This window comes from Dreissena polymorpha, chromosome 5 (genome assembly GCF_020536995.1).
Source record: "Dreissena polymorpha isolate Duluth1 chromosome 5, UMN_Dpol_1.0, whole genome shotgun sequence".
Taxonomy (NCBI): domain Eukaryota; kingdom Metazoa; phylum Mollusca; class Bivalvia; order Myida; family Dreissenidae; genus Dreissena; species Dreissena polymorpha.
The window spans coordinates 19,558,017-19,578,257 of record NC_068359.1 but is presented as its reverse complement, the minus strand read 5'-3'; the positions used below and the strand labels follow the sequence as shown (position 1 = coordinate 19,578,257).

The window sequence follows — 20,241 nt, the reverse complement described above, 5'->3', positions numbered from 1 at the left end:
TACAGACCAATCTTCTGACCAAATTTCATGAAGATTAGACAATAAATGTGGCCTCTAGAGTGTTAACAAGGTTTTACTATAGCCATATAAGGAAGACTGTTTTGACCAAGTTTCATGATGATTGGGCAAAAATTGTGACTTCTAGAGTGTTCACAAGGTTTCTCTATAGCCATATAAGGAATACTTCCCCGCCCCCCGGCGGCCATGTTTTTCAACAGACCGGAACCATTTTTTAACTCAACCAACATATCATTTAGACAAACATTTTGACAAAGTTACGTGAAGATTGGGCATCAAATGTGACTTCTTCAGTGTTCACAAGGTTCTTCTTTTATTGACCTAGGGACCTAGTTTTTGACCCAGCATGACCCAGTTTTGAACTCAGTCGAGGTATGAATGGGACAAATGTTCTGACCAAATTTCATGAAATCAGACAAAAAAATGTTGCCTCTATAGTGTTCACAAGGCAAAATGTTGATGACGCACGACGGACGATGGACAAAAGGCGATCACAAAAGCTCACCATGAGCACGTTGTGCTCAGGTGAGCTAAAAATAATCCCTAAACATTTATGCCTAATGAATTATTAATTTTGCTTAATGCACAAAAATGTTTAACAACATACAGGTACATGTGTATCATTGCAATATAATGAACTTTTTTTTCTTAAAGTATAGTTCACTGTAAATCCAATATAAAGTGCTACTTTATAACACAGAATCCAACAAGAGGGCCTGAAAGGCCCAAAGTCGCTCACCTGAGATCACAAGATATTATTGGGACAAATCTTCTGACCAAGTTTCATGGAGATCGGAAAATAAATTTGGCCTCTAGAGTGTTAACAATAGGTTACTTATAATAGCCATATATGGAAAAATTCCCCGCCCCTGGCAGCCATGTTTTTCAACCAACCGGCATCATTTTTGAACTCATCCAAGATATTTTCGGGATGAATCTTCTGACCAAGTTTCATGAAGATCGGACATTAAATGTGGCCTCAAGAGTGTTAACAAGGTTTTACTATAGCCATATAAGGAAAAATGCCCCGCCCCTTGGAAGTCATTTTTTTCAAGCAAACATAATTATTTTCTAACTCATCCAAGATATCATTGAGACCAATCTTCTGACCAAATTTCATGAAGATTGGACAGTAAATGTGGCCTCTAGAGTGTTTACAAGGTTTTACTAAAGCCATATATACATGTAGCCATAAAAGGAAAAATGCCCCGCCCCTGGTGGCCATGTTTTTGAAGCAACAAAAACCATTTTCGAACTCATTCAAGATATCATTGGGACAAATCTTCAGACCAAGATTCATGATGATCGGAAAATAAATGTGACCTCTAGAGTGTTAACAAGGTCATACATTTCAATATAATTTAAAATAAAAGTTGAGAACAAATGATGTGTCGAAAAATGCGAAATAAGCCAGATATTTAATTCTGAAATTGAAAATGTCTGTAAAGTCGAATTTGCCAGAATTTATATCATGCATGTACGATGTCAATCTTAATTTAGTTTAATGGTTGTTTTTAAATTTCTGCAGCGATGTCTATTCATACGACACACAAACACTAACTTCGATCATAATAAAAAGACGAATTCTCCGGTTATTGTAGGAAAATATGTACGAAATATCTTCGTCACCATCGGCTTGGGGCGTTAATTTGTCTTTGCTGCATTTTATGAAATTCGTCTTCAATGTCTTGCCTATTTTGTGTTATTGTAACATGTATTTATCAATATATTACAATTTAACACATATAAAAATCGTATAGTCTCGCTTTAATCATTTGACAAAAGAATGCCATATTGTACAGAATCATCAAACAATAAAAAACCTATTCAAAAATTTGCTATCTTCCAGAATGTAAATCATTTATAATTAATTCCACTTAATCTTCTTGTGCTTAAAAAAAAAATTAAAAAGGGAGACAACTCTGTCAATTCAACATAATTTTTCAAAAGTCATTTTGCAGTTACTTCCCTTGACATGATTAACTAGAGTGTAAACAAGCTGCTTTATTATATAAATATAAGGAAAATGACCCCCCCCCCAGCGACCATGCTTTTTTACCGATCCAAACCATTTTCGAACTCAACCGTCATATCCAGAAAACACATGTTCTGACCAAATTTCATGACCATTGGACTAAAAATGTGACTTCTAGAGGGTTCACATGTTTTCACTATATATAAAGAGAGAAAACTGCCCTGCCCCCTGGCGGCCATGTTTTTTCAACGATCTGGACCATTTTCAAACTCATCCGAGATATCAATGAAACCAGTGTTTTGACCAAGTTTCATGATGATTGGGCAAAAATTGTGACTTCTTGAGTGTTCACAAGGTTTCTCTATAGCCATATAAGGAATAGTGCCCCGCCCCCTGGCGGCTATGTTTTTCAACGGACCGGAACCATTTTTGAACTCAACCAACATATCATTAAGACAAACATTTTTACAAAGTTACATGAAGATTGGGCATCAAATGTGTCTTCTACAATGTTCACAAGGTTTTTATTTTTTTTGACCTAGTGACCTAGTTTTTGACCTAGCATGACCCAGTTTCGAACTCAGTCGAGGTATGAATGGGACAAATGTTCTGACCAAGTTTCATGAAAATCAGACAATAAATGTGGCCTCTAGAGTGTTCACAAGGCAAAATGTTGACGACGCACGACGGACAAAACGTTGTGCTCAGGTGAGCTAATAAAACAGGGGTCGGTCTTGGCTTTTGTTTTTCTCCAACCTTCTATGTTTGTCTTGAGCCTTTTCTTGAAATTAATATATGCTCCCGCCCATAATTGCTCCATTATAATCTATTAGAGACCCTCGATTACTTGACAGTTCAAGTGTGATTATCTATTGTTTGATTAAAACAAAGGTGTGAAAATAAGCATGTGTTTATCCATGTTTAACGTTCTAATAGTGTTACTATCTATGTGCTATTGAATCTTTTGAATCATTGACAATTTTGCCAAGTTTATCGAGGGGTGTTTCATTTCATGGTTATTTGTAGACAATATACATTTTTTAATTTTCTGATAAAATGCAATTGAAAACATAACATGCAAAGGGAAATACATGTAAAATAAGTAATCCAGCCAATTAGATACATGCAAACACACTAGGCTCATTGTTCACAGAAATTCACTTTCATTTTTGCCCAGTTTTCAGAAAATATTGTGTACGTGTTGCATAATCTATATACATTTAAATTCACTAAGTCAATAAGCTTATAAAATTACCTGAGAAGCACACATTTTGTTATTTGTTTAGTGCATGTAACCTCTGTCCCATATATAATGCACAGTACATTGTAGATTTAAAGTTCTAAACAAAATGCTATATGTTTGTGTTTATGGAATTCTTAAACACATTTAAAGTAAAAAATGGCCAGAATTATTTTTTAATTGAGTTTGTGATTCCATGGGATTGCCTGATATATATACACACTAGAAAAGCAGTATGTATACATTAGGTACAGTACATGATGAATGTATTGGAGGATGACAAAACAAAATGGAAAACAAGGGCTGTTTGTAAAAGTTGTAGTAGCAGCCATTGTGTGAATACGTTTTTTGTCACTGTGAACGGTGGTGGTGGTGGTGGTGGTGGTGGTAGCAGTGGTAGTAGTAGTAGTAGTAGTTGTAGTAGTAGTAGTAGTAGTAGTAGTAGTAATAGTAGTAGTAGTAGTGTAGTGTAGTAGTAGTAGTAGTAGAAGTAGTAGTAGTAGTAGTAGTAGTAGTAGTAGTAGTAGTAGTAGTAGTAGTAGCAGTAGCAGTAGCAGTAGTAGAGTAGTAGTAGTAGTAGTAGTAGTAGTAGTAGTAGTAGTAGTAGTAGTAGTAGTAGTAGTAGTAGTAGTAGTAGCAGTAGTATAGTAGTAGTAGAGTAGTAGTAGTAGTAGTAGTAGTAGTAGTAGTAGTAGTAGTAGTAGTAGTAGTAGTAGTAGTAGTAGTAGTAGTAGTAGAAGTAGTAGTAGTAGTAGTAGTAGTAGCAGCAGCCTAGTAGTAGTAGTAGTAGTAGTAGTAGTAGTAGTAGTAGTAGTAGTAGTATGCATTACAAAAATGCAGTTAGCCTTACATTTGGTAAAATTTAAATATATTACAAGGGAGGCAAATGATGTAACAATAAATTTAAACTTATTGCATTTGTTTCCCCTGTATATAAGAAAGATATAATAGTGTATTACCTCCCCTGTCCTGCTTATATTTATATTAATCAACACAATTAAACATTAACACAATATTTAATATACAAAATATACAAAAAATCTCATATTCTGATAATATTTTTACTGATCCACTGTATTTTACTAAAAGGATGATGTTTCATTGAACTGATAATTATAGATTTAGGATTACAGACCAGTTGCTTCAGTAATATTGTTCAGAGTGTGCCCTGTTGGTCGCGTATGCATTCTTGAGTTATCATTCAAAAACCATTTTACTATTTCGAGTAACCGTGACCTTGACCTTTGACCTAGTGACCTCAAAATCAATAGGGGTCATCTGCGAGTCATGATCAATGTACCTATGAAGTTTCATGATCCTAGGCCCAAGCGTTCTTGAGTTATCGTATGACAACCACCTGGTGGACGGACCGACCGACCGACAAACAGACAGACCGACATGAGCAAAGCAATATACCCCCTCTTCTTCGAAGGGGGGCATAAAAAAGAAGCTTAAAACGCGGTTCAGTTTATACAATGTAACGCAGTGATGTGGCTATTACCTCATCATCGGCTTTACATTGGAGTTACAGCGTATATTGAATAGGATGCAATTATGTGTTCACCTAGTAAATGCCCCCTATTGGGAAAATGTAAGGCCTCCTCAGGAATACTTATAATACAAATACATAGCATTTATATAGCGCAAAAATTATGTACATATTATATTGCCTTTCACAATTACATATTTGGCATTAAGACCAAAACTTGTTAACAATATACATACATAGTATATGTTCAAAAACGTTAAAACAATCAGAATTTACTATTTTACATGTAGTTAGTAAAAATGCAGACTTCATACTAATCCTACAAGTAAACTCATTGATTGTAAAATTGTACAAAGACATGTGTTTTCAGCCGTGATCTAAAACTGGCTTCAGATTGACACGCCTTAAGATACTCGGGTAGAGCTCAGTCAGCTTATTTTGTTCGTCAGCTAGGGATGTAGAATTTTGTGTGACCTTAATTTGTATTGTGCTCCAGCAGGTACATGTACAAAGGGAATATATAGTACTAAGATTGTTCATATGCAGGGCAAAAAAAACCCTACTTCGCAATTATATTTAAAGGGCCTCTTTTTCTTTCCCTTTTTACCAAAAAGGCCCTTACAGAAATTTCTTTAAAATCATGCATTTTTCTCTTAAAATTTCCCATATACCTCAGTATTTTATATTTGCCAAAGCCAGAAAATTGTGTCTTTTTTTCCCCCCAAAAAAGGCTGTGGCCCTTTCCCAAAAGTTGCTGTTTTAGTCCTGATATGTGATCATACAAGTAGATTGAAATTGAGGAAAGCTGTATAAAGTATCTCACTCCAACATAATTACTTTATTAGAATATACATAACAAGAAACTACCGGAGACGGGTGATGCTCCCCAAAGGTTTTTTTTTGTCACAATATTGCACTATATATTCAGATAAAAGGAAACGTCTTGAGGGCACAGTAGTTCGGGGGACAAATTTTTTTGATAGAAATTTCAAAGGGCCATAACTCTGTGAAAAATCATCCGACCAGAACCCGCTGATAATATAAACATCTCTTGGTAGTGAAGCTTCCCATAAAGTTTCATTGAATTCCGGTCATTAGTTGCTGAGATATAGCCCGGACAAGAATTGCACTATATGTACAGTTAATGGAAAATTTCAAAGGGCCATTACTCTGTGAAAAATCATCCGACCAGAACCGGCTGACAATTTGCACATCTTCTCTTGGTAGTGAAGCTTCCCATAAAGTTTCATTGAATTCAGGTCATTAATTGCTGAGCAATAGCCCGGACAAAAATTGTGCAAGGACGGACGGACGAAGCGGCGACTATATGCTCCTCCCAAAATTTTTTGGGGGAGCATAATAAAGCTTAATTCGGTTCCTAGAAAACCATCCATTAAACATTTGATGCTCTTATAAACCAACTCAGCAAGATCAATTTGATGCTGATAGTTAGAATAAACCATATTATTATGAGGATTCTTCATGAACATTAATTATACATTGCAAGAGTTAATGGAAGTTAGTTTCCCTGAATATCTACATGAAATTGAAAATACATGAGTCTGTGAATTTACATGTTAAACCCTTAAGAAATGTATTTGGCATGTGCATGCACTTCTGCATACTTGAATACTTAAAATGGCCTAATGGGCACTTTAAAACATATTTGTAAGATAGCATGTGCATGAATGTTGCTTTCAAGTGTTCAACAGTTTATTGATTTTTAAGCGTATAATTTCACTTCATATCTTTGCTCAATAGATTAGAATTTAATTTTGATAAAAACTTCAAATTAAAAATAAAAAATACATGCTTAAGTCAATTAAATTTAAGGCAATTTAATTGTACAAGACAGACAGGAAGACAGATGAACAGAGGTCTGTGGTGAATGAACTGTTCACCCCTCACCCCTGTACTAATTTTGTTGCACATGGTATAAAAAATATTGTCCATGCATAATAGAGTTTGCATAATTATTATTCTCACTATAAATTGAATGTACCGGGTACTCACTAACATGTTTCTTCAAGTTTTTTATAATTATGGTTAGAGGAATGAAATATTGGTTCATGGTTTATGGCTTTCATGAAGAATAAACAACAGTTTTTTTCCTAAATTAATAATATCATTAATATGTAATATATTCTAATGCATGTACTTCTGCAAAGAAGTTAATGCAAACATGTGTTCATAAAAAATAGTGCAATAAAATATCTGATAACGTTTGCATTCGTAATTGCATGGTAATCTTAAAGCTAAAAAGGTCTGTTTAACATAAAGGAGCAAATAAAAAGTTGACATCAAAATAATATATATTTAACACTTAATTACTTATCAGAACAATGTCTGATTAATTATTTGTTTCCGTTACAATTTTATTTTTTTCTAATGTTATATTATATATTTCAACACTTTTAAATTGCTTATAAGATTAACATCCAATTTATATATTAAATTTCTCTTTCAAAGTTTTATATTATTCTAAAGAGTATGGTTATTGCTCACCTCAAGTTAACTTTCCAGTGTCTACCAATAATCTGAACATAAATTTCAAAAACAAATTCTGAGATCACAACATTTTGAAAGTAAGCAAGTTCAAAAGGAGCCATATTAAGTTGCATTTCAAAAACCTGTATACATGTAAGGTCATCAGAGAATACAAATTTTGAACTAAATCTAAAACCACACACTGAAATTTACAGCATTATTTTAAAGGTGCCTTTTTACAGATTTTGGCATTTTTTAACTTATTCATTAAATGCTTTATATCGATAAATGTAAAGATTGGATCATAAAAGCTCCAGTAAAAAAATCAAGAATAAAATTAAAAAAAGGAATAGAACATTGCCCGGACCAGGTTTCGAACCAGTGACCCCTGGAGTCCTGCCAGAGTCCTGAAGTAAAAACGCTTTAGCCTACTGAGCTATTCCGCCGAGTACACTTGATAGACGTATTTTATACGTTATATAAGCAATCTTCGTAGTTTCACAAAACTTAACAACAAAAACAGAACTCTCCAAGTTATTCAATCGTTTCGCGTTGCAACGCTTTATAATTTTTAGGTGTTAAAATCGTCAAAAGATGCATATAATGGCTATATTAGACCATGGTAAATGTTCAGTATTACTGTTTCCTCACAAATATCATAACTAAAACGAAAATTTGCGAATCTGAAACAACTTTTTTCAATTTTGTCAATTTACCAAAGCGTGAAAAGATCCCTTTAAAGTAATCACTATTAACCTAAACTGAGCTACAAATCCTGTTCCCTTATATCTCAGTTTATATGCACAAGATAAGAAACCACGAGCTTGAGGTCTCACCAATATAAACATGTGTCAATAAATTATGCATATTTTCATTAAAGTTACCTTCCTATGAACGAGAATTTACAGACATAAAATAATTCCAAACAGATTTAAAGTGATATTATGGGCATCTAACAGTTTATAGGTGTCTATCGCAAACGTTGTTTATTTTTGGTGTTTTCACTTCATGTACACTTATATTTGTTAATGCAGCATCAACATACTAAAACAATAACCGGGAAAGAGAAAAATAATGCATTTGAATATCAACCGTACTTTAGTTTGACTGTGACTGATCATGCATTAACTTGTGAACCTAAATTTAGTTTACGACACAAAGACACAATTTTGTTTTACGGATCATTTCGGCTTAGGGGACTGGGTGGGTCACGTAAGAATATCGAATATAAATCATATTTTTATAAATAACTGGTAGCAAGATGAGTTGCAGATAATTTGTCAGTAACCACATTTTAACTAACTCTTTTGACATGTTAATTCTTTTCAGCTCAATTCAACAGTGCAAAATGCCCATAATATCACTTTAAGAAATGACTTCTTTTTTGGTTTGATATATTTATGAGTGGTTATAGATTTCTAAAAACCTGATTAAATTTAAGGAAAAAACTTTTGGTAAAAACAAATATGAAACATTTAAAGTCCTTTTTCAATCACCTAATCACATACATGTGTATTATGCATTAAACCATTATTGTTTAAATAAAACTATAATTTAAGTGGATTCAATGGGGCAGCATTGTTTTCTCCTAAGGATAATATATGTAGAATTCTTGGAAATAGATGGGTCTTTCCCAAGTTGTGTATACCACCTATTGTTTAGTGTTTTTAATTACCAATTGTTCAACAATGTCATTCAAGTGTTGGCCTTTTAAAAAAGTAATTGTAGAGTTAATATAAGTGGAGATATGTATAAGGATAAACCCTTTACCACTTAAATACGTAATTTGACGCATTTGTACTCCCTTAACCCTTTCAGTGCGGGAACCGAATTTTGAAGGCCTTTGCAAACAGTTTGGATCCAGATGAGACGCGACAGAACGTGGCGTCTCATCAGGATCCAAACTGTTTGCTATTCTGATAGTATTCTTTAAAAAAAAATCAAAGAGAATGCTAATTTTAGAAATTCAGCAGACGACATTTTAGCAGACGACAAATTTCCCAGCATGCAAAGGGTTAAAAGTTAGATTTAATTTCAGACCTTTCTTACTAGATTCAAAATTAACAGGCTTCATTTCCAACCCTTAGATATTGATGAGCAGCAATTAAACAGCATAAAACTTGAACAGACTGCAAGTTACTTGCAGGCTGTTCTGGTTGTATGATTTTTGCACATTATTAACTTATAAAGGACTGTGTCTTCTTGCATTTCAGATGCTTTTTAAATGAAGGACAGCAGCTTCTTAAATGTCATAATGTTTAGATATGCAATGTTATTGTGCAAAAATATAAAGTAATCTTACAGATATTACTGAGCGCAGTTAACATACCATTTATCATTCCCCTTTGTTGAAACTGTCACTATACAAAAGTACATGATATAATTTTTTTATCAGGTTAGAAGGCATTTTTATCAGTAAATGATTGAAGGTACAAGACATTAGTCATGCAGAAGATCATTTTCAGAAGAAATGTATTAACAAAGCCAACAAGTGGATAGAAAGATGCAAGATATGTTAGACAAAAAAAGCAACAAAAGCAGTTAAAAACATAATATATCACAAATAGTATGGTGAAGTGCTTTTGACGTCATTATTATCACATCAAATGTTGCACAACAGAATTCCGACCTGCCGAAAATGTAGAGTCACACATATTACATTAAATGTTTTATCATTTCTTTAAAAATTATGACGTAGAGTTATACATAGAAAAACAGGTAACTGCCCTATCCTCTTGTATTACATCAGGCTCGGCATGAATAAGAACAAGAGCTTGTCAGTTGTCACAGTAGTGCCAAATCCCCGCAAAATATGTTTGCTTGTATGACGACATTTGTTTTAGAGTATCGAATGATATTTGTAAAACATGGCTGCTGACTGTCATCTATTTATATTTCAAGGATCAATTAGTTATACTGTATAGTGTTGGAGTAATGCTATAGAAAATAAAATATATGGAAATATGAAAGAAAGGAAGGTATAATAGACCAGTTTCACAATACTACCGCTGTTGCTATTTTTAGATACATTGTATCACATGACGCGTCAATTTTCAGAACAAGGCTTAACGTGTATAGATCTTTGGCGGAAAATATAGATGATTATAAATCAGTTGATTTTCATTAATAACATTCGGGATTTTCCATGAGCACTGACACTGGTTGCAATTACGGCAAACATACATGTATGCATACATGCATGTGTTGTTTACTGGTCATGTACGTAATTCCGGCCACTTTTGGGACTATTTAAGAAAAATCTTTAGTGTTAGGCAACTGGTTGAAACTAAACTTCACATATATAATCCTGGGTTCAAAACTCACCTAGCATGAAAATTTAAATAGAATTAGATCGGTGAATGTTACTTAATGAACAGAAAATGATGACATGTAAACTATCCATTTTCGTAGGTTAAATGTACCTTAAAAATCGACCACTTTTCGGTTTGATCTGCAGATAAAATTACAAAGCAATATCTTTTGACAAATGTCCTCAATTTCAGAGTATTAATCAATGTTTATACTATTAATATTTTTGACTTGAAATTTAAAATAAATGCGAAATTATTATACCATTTACTCCCCCTACCTCTTTTAATAAATATGAACAATGGGGAAACTGCTATTTCATTAAAAAATATTTGTTTTTAATGTGTTTAATAAATTTTTTCAAACATAGCTAAAAAAGTAAACACATTTTGTTTGAAAAGTTGACTTCAGTGTTGATTATTAGTAAACGCTTATATATAATATTTAAACATGTAATCTAGCAATATTCTTATAAAGGGAGGTAATTCATATATTAAAAATTTATATTTAGGTTCTGATTTGTATGTTTTGAATATAAGTTTTTGTACAATAAATTGGTAAAACTTTGATTAAAGTTTATTAGATAAAATAAAAATAATTTTATCAAATATATTTGTTTCTTATATGATTATAATTGTTGCAACATATGATGACATCACTTTCCCCATGAGCCAAATATTTCCTGCTATATTTGTGACATTTTAACACAAAAGTTTACGGTGATATGGTTCTTACATTTGCAAAATATTGCGAGTGGGGATGGTTTTCATGTTGATTTTTCTAAATAAAAACAAAATATGTGCGTAAAGATCATGAAAATGATTTTACACAGGTGGCCGATTTTTACGTACAGGCCGGAATTACGTACATGACCAGTAGTCAATAAATTGATGAGAGGTTATAAAATGAACAGTCTTACACCTAAGTCTTATTTCAAAGCCATAGTATTTAGTACCACTATGCACTAGTGTATACGTGTATATACATTTTATTTAATCTTTATTAAAATTCAAGATACCCATGATCATTAGAGCAAATGTGGTCTGATTATTTTTCATTCAAAATGATGTTTTTACTGATAAATATCATAGCCATATGCTCATAGTGTATTGCATTGAACTCTATGATTTTAGAATGGTTGCATAATGGCTGCTATTTTTTTTATAAGTGGCAAAAAAAAAGGGTACACCAGTAACTTTTATAAGATTCTTGAATAAGATTGTTGTAAACAAGTAAACAATTTTTCTGTTTATTATTTTGCAACAAATTGTCAAAATCAAAATAATTTTATATACAAAAACACAGTTTTAAGCAAATATGTAAGAATAATTGTCACATCTTTAAGGACTACAAATGAAAATCCACTTACAAATGTTTAATGCAATTACAATCCAGCGCACAACATACATGTATTCATTCAAAAACTGATATATATTATTTTGCAGCGACAATAAACCAGCAGCACTCCTCCACTTGCAGCAAGCGACTCAAACAGCCTTTCTAACTATCTATTCTTCTCAATGTCTCCCAATATGGAAAGGTCTCCAGCTATGACGCAAACACAGGCTGGCAATTTGCATTAACGGGAACAACATCAGAGAAAGCTGAGAATTGAATGTACTGTGAAGAGGCTTTGTAAAGCCCTGGTAATGGGAATGCAGTCTCACACGTCCATTGAGAATGTGTTGGCAAAACATGGTCATAATTTTTGTAACATTGTTATCTACTCCATAAATTCTGCGAAATTCAGCTTTTTGGAGCCAAATTAATAACAAAGTAATCAATTTAGATACAAACGCAATAGTACCATTATCTTTAATATTTTCAACCAACCATGCTTTGTAAGTGTAAAATAAAGTACATAAAAGATATTGGGACCATAAAATCATATATTCCTCATGAATTTAAATCAATATTCCACCAAATGCAACTAATTTTCTTTTTATTTTATGCTTACAAATGATTATTTTTGTACATAAACTGGAAAATTACGTTAAAATAATGATGTCTTGACATGAAAAAACATTATTTTAGTGTAAATTTTCGATAATTTTCACTGTTAATTGTCACTTTTTCAAACAGTGAATAATCAGCTTTACACAAGAACTAGTTACTTGAATAATAATGGTATCCATCAAGCTCTTTAGCAGCTTCTATTTCTGCCTTTAACCCTATTAGAGGCATAATTATTTGTGCCCTTTTCAATGCATTTCAGAAATAAGGTACATGTAATTATCTGAGTTTGTTATTTAATTCGCTTAGAGAGGTATATGTATTGATATAGAATCTGCAGCTTCTCTTACAAGCATATCAAACAGAATACTGTATCAGACTCCATGAACAATTTACACTATCTAAACAAGTTATTTGCAGTGAAAGCTTTTCAGAAACCTAGCCTGCTTTTGAGGACTTTAACATTCTTGTATAAATTAGGCCCATCTATTCTAAGGATTTCTTACTTAAGCAACTTTCTCCAATCAAACTAACTTGATAAAGATGATAGAAATAATGGTAGCTTTGCAATAGGATTCTGTCCCTTCACATTCCTCAGTGACAGGTCTAATCCTGCTAACTGACATTGCCGTAGTCAAGGCAAAGCCATTGTTATCTGATGGTAGACAATCGCTATGAGAATACTCATTTACTGGTATATCTGGTATCAGATTAAAAATTCTTCCTTTTGAGCACTGTCAATGCATACAGAGACTGAAAACACTGTAAGTGAGGACAAGCTAAGTATAGTACAAGAACAAAAGGTATATTGAATGTGCTTACATGTACAAATGTTAAGATAAAGATTGGGCATTATATCCATTGTTTGACTATCTGAAAATCTGACAAGATTTTTTCCATAATGAGCTTAGCAATTCTATAACTAGTTAGCCATGAAATGGTCCAAGAGGGGATCAACTGAGTTGAAACTGAGTTCAGAGTAGAACAATAGGACAATACTAATGACCTGATAAAAAGTGAAATTATATTTTTGTTGAAAAGTATTGTTATATGTTTATGTTTTACTTTGTTATAGAAAATTTATAACATCATAATTTATTATTATAAGGGTCATACTTAGTTTGAAGAAAATAGATGGGAACATAATACAAGTGTCTTGAACATTGTCAATTCCGGTCCAAATGTAGTCCTTTTTCACAATAAAGATTAAATTGAGAGGGGAACTTTAAATAAAATCATTACAGAAGTAAAATATATACCTTTAAGCATGGTAATAGGGGTGCATTTTTCTACATTAAAGCCATAAAAATAACTGGAAGGGCAGGAGAAGGGGAAAAAGGGTCATTGTAGGTTTGAAGTGATTCTGTAGCCAACATATGCCATGACGTCGGACCTCGGACATTTCCGATAAAATTTGCTGAGGTCCGATATAATTCCGGAAACTGTCAGACCTCGTGTCCGACAAAAAGAACTATGTAAAATGTGTTTTAGTTAAAAATGAAATATATTTAAAAAAGAACGGATTGGTTTATCTTTATTTTACTTCGATCAATACTTCAACTATAAAATAAAACGGATTTTACCAGTCAAACTTGCTATTTTTGCTGGTGACGTAACAAACTCCAAGCGCGATTCTTAGAACCAGTCAAATATTGCACCTGGTTTGTATTGATCAAACGGCTCAGCAGGGTTAACTGGCAATCATTATTTTTGGTTGATGTCAGTCTTGAAGTTAGCGTTTATTGCAGATTGATTTACAAGGAATCACAGTTTTAAAATTTGCGAAATATGCAACAGTAATTAAACAGTACATAAATGATGGTGTCGGGTATCATCATCACACCTATTTACCATAAACAATTGCTTAAACAACAATTGTTCCTTATGAGAAGTTAAATGCAAAGGGTGAGCAATTAATTACTTATGGCCTGTAAGTTGTGAAAACAATATTATACCCTTTACAAAATGAATGCAGTAACAAATTAATTTCAGTACAATTTCATCATGTCCATTTATAGAACTGAATTATACAATTTTTCTACAGCCATGTAATATTATTTAAGTCCCTTTGTATGCATCTGCACCATTCACTTTACATGATGCCATGTAAAACCCGTGTTTTATTATGAGCGCGAAATTGTTGCTGACAGAGTGAAGTTCCATGCAAGATAAGCATGTGTGTCAAAACAGACCATGTGCCGTAACTACGGTAAATATTGACGTGCAACTCGGTACATTTAGTATTAAAAAATGAAAAAATACATCAGAATTAATGCACGAAATGAGATAATATTGACACATTGAAACTTAGAAAAAATACGTAAATTTACGAATAATACCGGTAAATTAAATTAAAGTTGCTCATTAATTGGTAGTTATGATAACCAAATATGAACATTGCTAGATGCTCGCACATCGCGTTACTTGATATACGCATATTCAATGGGAATTATCCCATCCAAACATTAAACAATTCAGCATCAATACTGGTCATTATTTTGGTTTTGAACATTGAAATCGCAAATATACTGGATTATAGAGTAATGGATAGTGATGACACATGAATGTATCCAGCGATCAACAAATACGGTAGGTTTACTAAAATATTCATTGAAATACAATTTGGACTTACAACTGTATTATCTGGGACGTCCAAAATTTAAGGCTTGGAAGTCAGAACTTCCAACTTTTCAAAGCTAGTGGACTTAGCGCTAAATTAATATTTTCAAAGAACTGTTTTAAATTTAGTTGATATTTTATTGTATTTAGAATTATTAAACGTTGTGAACGTCATTATAATAAAAATAAGCTCTATAAAAGTTTTTTTTTATTGTTTGGTTAAAGAAGAACAAAGTCCGGTAAAATCTGGTGAGGTCCGGTAAATTTTTAAAGTTATCGGACCTCAAGATTTTGGAATTAAAATTTCAATATATCATTTGGCAGGTTTAGAAATTATCTCCCTTTTAAAGCTTATTACTTCCCTTGGATAGTATTTTTTGACTTTTGACCTTGAAGGATGACCTTGACCTTGATCTTTCACCACTCAAAATGTGCAACTTCTTGAGATACACATGCATTCCAAATATCAAGTTGCTATCTTCAATATTGCAAAAGTTATGGCCAATGTTAAAGTTTTCGGACAGACGGACTGACAGACTGACGGACAGTTCAATTGCTATATGCCACCCTAACGGGGGCATAAAAAGAAATTATATTAAACATGAACATAATTATTGCAAAAATGATCACCAGCAGCTGTTATATATCAGCATATTGGAATTAGTCTAATGGCAACATTCCTTCATAATCATAATGAGAGAAACACACAATTACAACAGCTTGTAACAATATAATGATTTCCTTTGCAAACATCGGCACAAATGCTGGTATTACAGCTGAGGTAATATAAACTAATATATATTGGATTGTACATTTACACGTTCCATTGACAATTTCTGTACAAAAAATGACAAATTGGTTTTAATCATTTTAAGTCAGTATTTGTGTCAAATTCCTGTATGGGTCAACCCAGGCAACCAACAAGCTACATGTACTGTCCCACAATGTTTTTTTACAATATCTATGTATTTCATAGGTGAACAGTAGTACAGGGTTGAATAATCCAATAAATGCTCATTAATATCCTTGGACAAACATCCTCTGAGTCTGACAAACAAACAACCTCTGAGTCTGACAAACAAACAACCTCTGAGTCAAACAAACACACAACCTCTGAGTCTGACAAACAAACAACCTCTGAGTCTAGCAAACAAACAACCTCTGAGTCTGACAAACAAACAACCTCTGAGTCTGACAAACAAACAACCTATTAGTCTGACAAACAAACAAACAACATCTGAGTCTAACAAACAAACAACATCTGAGTCTGACAAACAAACAAACAACATCTGAGTCTAACAAACAAACAACATCTGAGTCTGACAAATAAACAACCTCTTAGTCAAACAAACACCCTCTGAGTCTGACAAACAAACAACATCTGAGTCTGACAAACAAACAACCTCTGAGTCTGACAAACAAAAAACACCTGAGTCTGACAAACCAACAACCTCTGAGTCTGACAAACCAACAACCTCTGAGTCTGACAAACAAACAACCTCCTAGTCTAACAAACAAACAACCTCTGAGTCTGATTAACAAACAACCTCTAAGTCTGACAAACAAACAACCTCTGAGTCTGACAAACAAACAACCTCTGAGTCTAACAAACAAACAACTTTTGTGTCTGACAAACAAACAGCCTCTGAGACTGACAAACAACCATCTCTGAGTCTGACAAACAAACAACCTCTGAGTTTAACAAACAAACAACCTCTGAGTATGACAAACAAACAACCTCTGAGTCTAACAAACAAACAACCTCTGAGTCTGACAACCAAACAACCTCTGACTGATGATCAAACAACCTCTGAGTCTGACAAACAAACAATCTCTTAGTCTAACAAACAAACAACCTCTGAGTCTGACAAACAAACAACCTCTGAGTCTGACGATCAAACAATCTTTGAGTCTGACAAACAAACAACCTATGAGTCTGACGTACTAAGAGGCAAACAAATCTGTATTACTTGCATCTAATTAATTTTTATAAAAATTTATGTATCCAGGCACATCTGGGTGAAAGTATGTGATCTTACAGTTTATAATGTTATCGGTAGAATTAGAATGTTATCGGTAGAATTAGACAACTAGTGAACCGTTCCAGAACAGATTTTAATATCATTATCTCCAATTGAAGGTCAAATTATCCAAATCTGAGAGAAATAAATTAATATCAAAAGATGCTAATGCTTGTAAAATATAAATTTCTATTGCATTTTCTATTTTAAAAGCTTTAATAAGCTATAATATGCATAACTCAGATCATTTAATTCTAATACAGTTAGGGAGGAACCAATACTGAAACTTTTCTTTTAGATTATTTGATTTTTTTTTTAAGCCTTAAAGCGTGACTGCATGACTTTTATATGTGTTTAGTTGTAATATATTGATAAAAATATGAATTTCATAAAATGCAGCAAAGACAAATTAGCGCCCCAAGCCGATTGTGACGAGATATTTGGTATATATTTTCCTACAATAACCGTTTCTTTTTATTAGAAACGGAGTTAGTGTTTGTGTGCTGTATGATTAAATACATGTACCATTGCAGAAAATTAAAATGATCCTTAAAACTGAATTTAGATTCACATCGTACATGCATGATAAACATGCTGGCGAATTCCACTGTACAGACATTTTTTATTTCAGAATTAAATATCTGGCTTATTTCGGAATTTTCCATGCATGTTCTTCTTAACTTTTATTTTAATTTATATTGAAATATATGTATAATAAGTTTTTCATGCATTTTATATAAATTCATAAATATTTGACAAAATTGTGCAGTCCTGCTTTAGATTAAAATGTCAGAACTTACCAAACTTGGGACCAAAGTTCTGTTTCTGCTTGCATCAAACACCACACAGTATTTGGATATCTTCGGCAAGATATATTCTTTTTGTTTTTAAAACAAGATGGTGGCAGCGTGGATTGCTTTAACTTTGTAGTAGTGAGAATCTTAACGTGAGACGTATCTACAATATATTCCTTGTTTAATATGAACTCTCTCTAGCCTACATAGATACTTGTTGAAAACAAAGTTAAGTGGTTCATATTTACTGTCCAGTTACGGCAGTTGTTTGTACATGCGCCTCTCACCGTCCTAAGTTCAAACCTCCATCCTGGCAGTATGTAAGATTGGTTGGTGGTATCAATAACAGAGAGGTGGGATTTCCTCTATGTACTCTGGTTTCCCCCAATAGCAGTGCACAAGAACACGCAAAAAAAAAATTATCTTTCTGATATCAGTAAAAAAATACATAGCTGGAAAATGCACGATTTCAAATTTGACCCACTTTTCATGATTTTAGCAACTTAATTATCTAAACGTATATTATACATGTATATGGGACTCAGGCCTTGACACTAGCTTGTTTTACCTACTGACCCAAAGGACCACCAGCTTTCAGAAATTACTGGTCCTCCAAGATTTTAAGTGGTCCCACAATTTCTATGTTATTTTACCTAAATTTCAACTCACTTTCCAGACTATCCTCTATGTGTTGTGCATTTATAAAAAGAAAACTATACTATCTACTAAACTATCTCTTATCAAAGCCTTTCAAATAAATTATTCAACGGCATTCTCGCCGCGATTTGGAAATTCTTATATAGCGCTATTACTTCAACGATCGCAGCATTATAAATTATTATTTTAGGTAAATAAAATCGAGATTTTGTAAAAGCATAATTACTCATGTTTCTATGAAACTTTATTTTTTTTAAATCGGATCATTATTGACCAAGTTACAGCCGCCTTTCTATAGCGCCTTAACATTTTCGCATAACTTTGCTTGATAATCGTAGCCGTTGCTACTTGACACGTCGCTATCTTATCGCAATCGTGATACATCGGCTATCTTCAGACTCCTCCAATTGATTTATGGAATGAATCGTCTGCTGATCCTAAGTGTTCTTATCAGTTTCTCGACCACGTGACCCCGTCGCAAGATAACCCGATAAGGCGCGAAGTTTCCAATCTGTGTATTCTATAGGTCTTTGAACTAATCGAGCCCAGGCATGGATCACTTTTTTCTTTCACTGTTTTATAATTAAACTTTTTAGTTTCGATGTTTACATTTACAATTAAAAAGCATTTAATTACAAAACATGCTAAAGTCTGTGAACAAGTTGCTTGACGGTAAGGTGCAAAAAATAAACATTTCACTTATGAAAGTCAGATTATGTTGATTATGAAGTGTCAGTCTCATTAAAGGAAATATTGTGCAACATACTGTATTGTCAATATATCCCAAATTGGTTGTTTATAAAATTTACATTCAATGTGTTGCACGCGTGGTCTATAACTTAGTGTAAGACAAAAGAAAGCCACAACCTGCATAACTTCTGTGAATAAAATTACCAAAATGTCCATGTTTACCGGCCGTTTTAAACATAAAAGCAGGTTTAGGAATCAACGCAAGCATAAATTAAATAACAATTACTTACCAAAAGATAAATTAAATCAGAAGTTTCGTAAAAGAATCCTTGCTTTTTGCACTAAATGAGGAACTATTCCAAAATAATTAATTTAATTTAGCTAGCGCAGACTCAACCGGAAGTTTACATTAGAGCTATTTATCAAATAGTGCGAATAAACGCAACTGTATCAACATTAAGTAGGTCAGCAGACGTTATCATCACGTCATGATCAAACACCATCACCTCAATTATCATCATCATCATAATCATCGCCGTCGTCGTCTTAATCATCATCATTGTTAGTAAGCAAAATTTTTGTTTTCTAAAGCATCAATGAACAACATTTTAAACACTTAATTTAATCTATATAATTGATAATATATCCCATTAATAGGAGTATTCCACTACGACCCGATTCATCACGATTTGTCCCGATTTCCAATATTTTGAAGTCGGAGACATTTGTAGCTCAATCGGCGAAGGTCCTAACTCATTCATAGCTAGTCGTGGGCCGGTCATAAGTGATTCCTGCAACTCGTGAGCTCCCGAAAAATCGTGGCATGATTTTAAACATGTTTAAAAGTTGGCCAGGACCTCCAAGACTGAATTTAATCGCAGTTGACTCGTAACAGTGTAGTAGTGCGTTCTTGGGCGTCGTAATGGAATCGTAGGTAATTCGTGACTCACTCGTGAAATCGGTGATCACGTGATCTGTCTACGAATCAG

General features: G+C 33.2%; 1 protein-coding gene across 4 annotated transcripts in view; it reads right to left on the bottom strand.

The window, feature by feature from the left end:
* Positions 1–19,673, bottom strand: part of LOC127881504 (calmodulin-binding transcription activator 1-like) — an 81,330-nt gene extending 61,657 nt beyond the window's left edge. For all 4 annotated transcript variants that reach the window (XM_052429416.1, XM_052429417.1, XM_052429418.1 and 1 more), the window contains exon 1: positions 19,543–19,673. The gene's annotated coding sequence lies outside the window, so the exon portion shown is untranslated. The remainder of the gene's footprint in view (positions 1–19,542) is intronic.
* Positions 19,674–20,241: the final 568 nt, after the last annotated feature.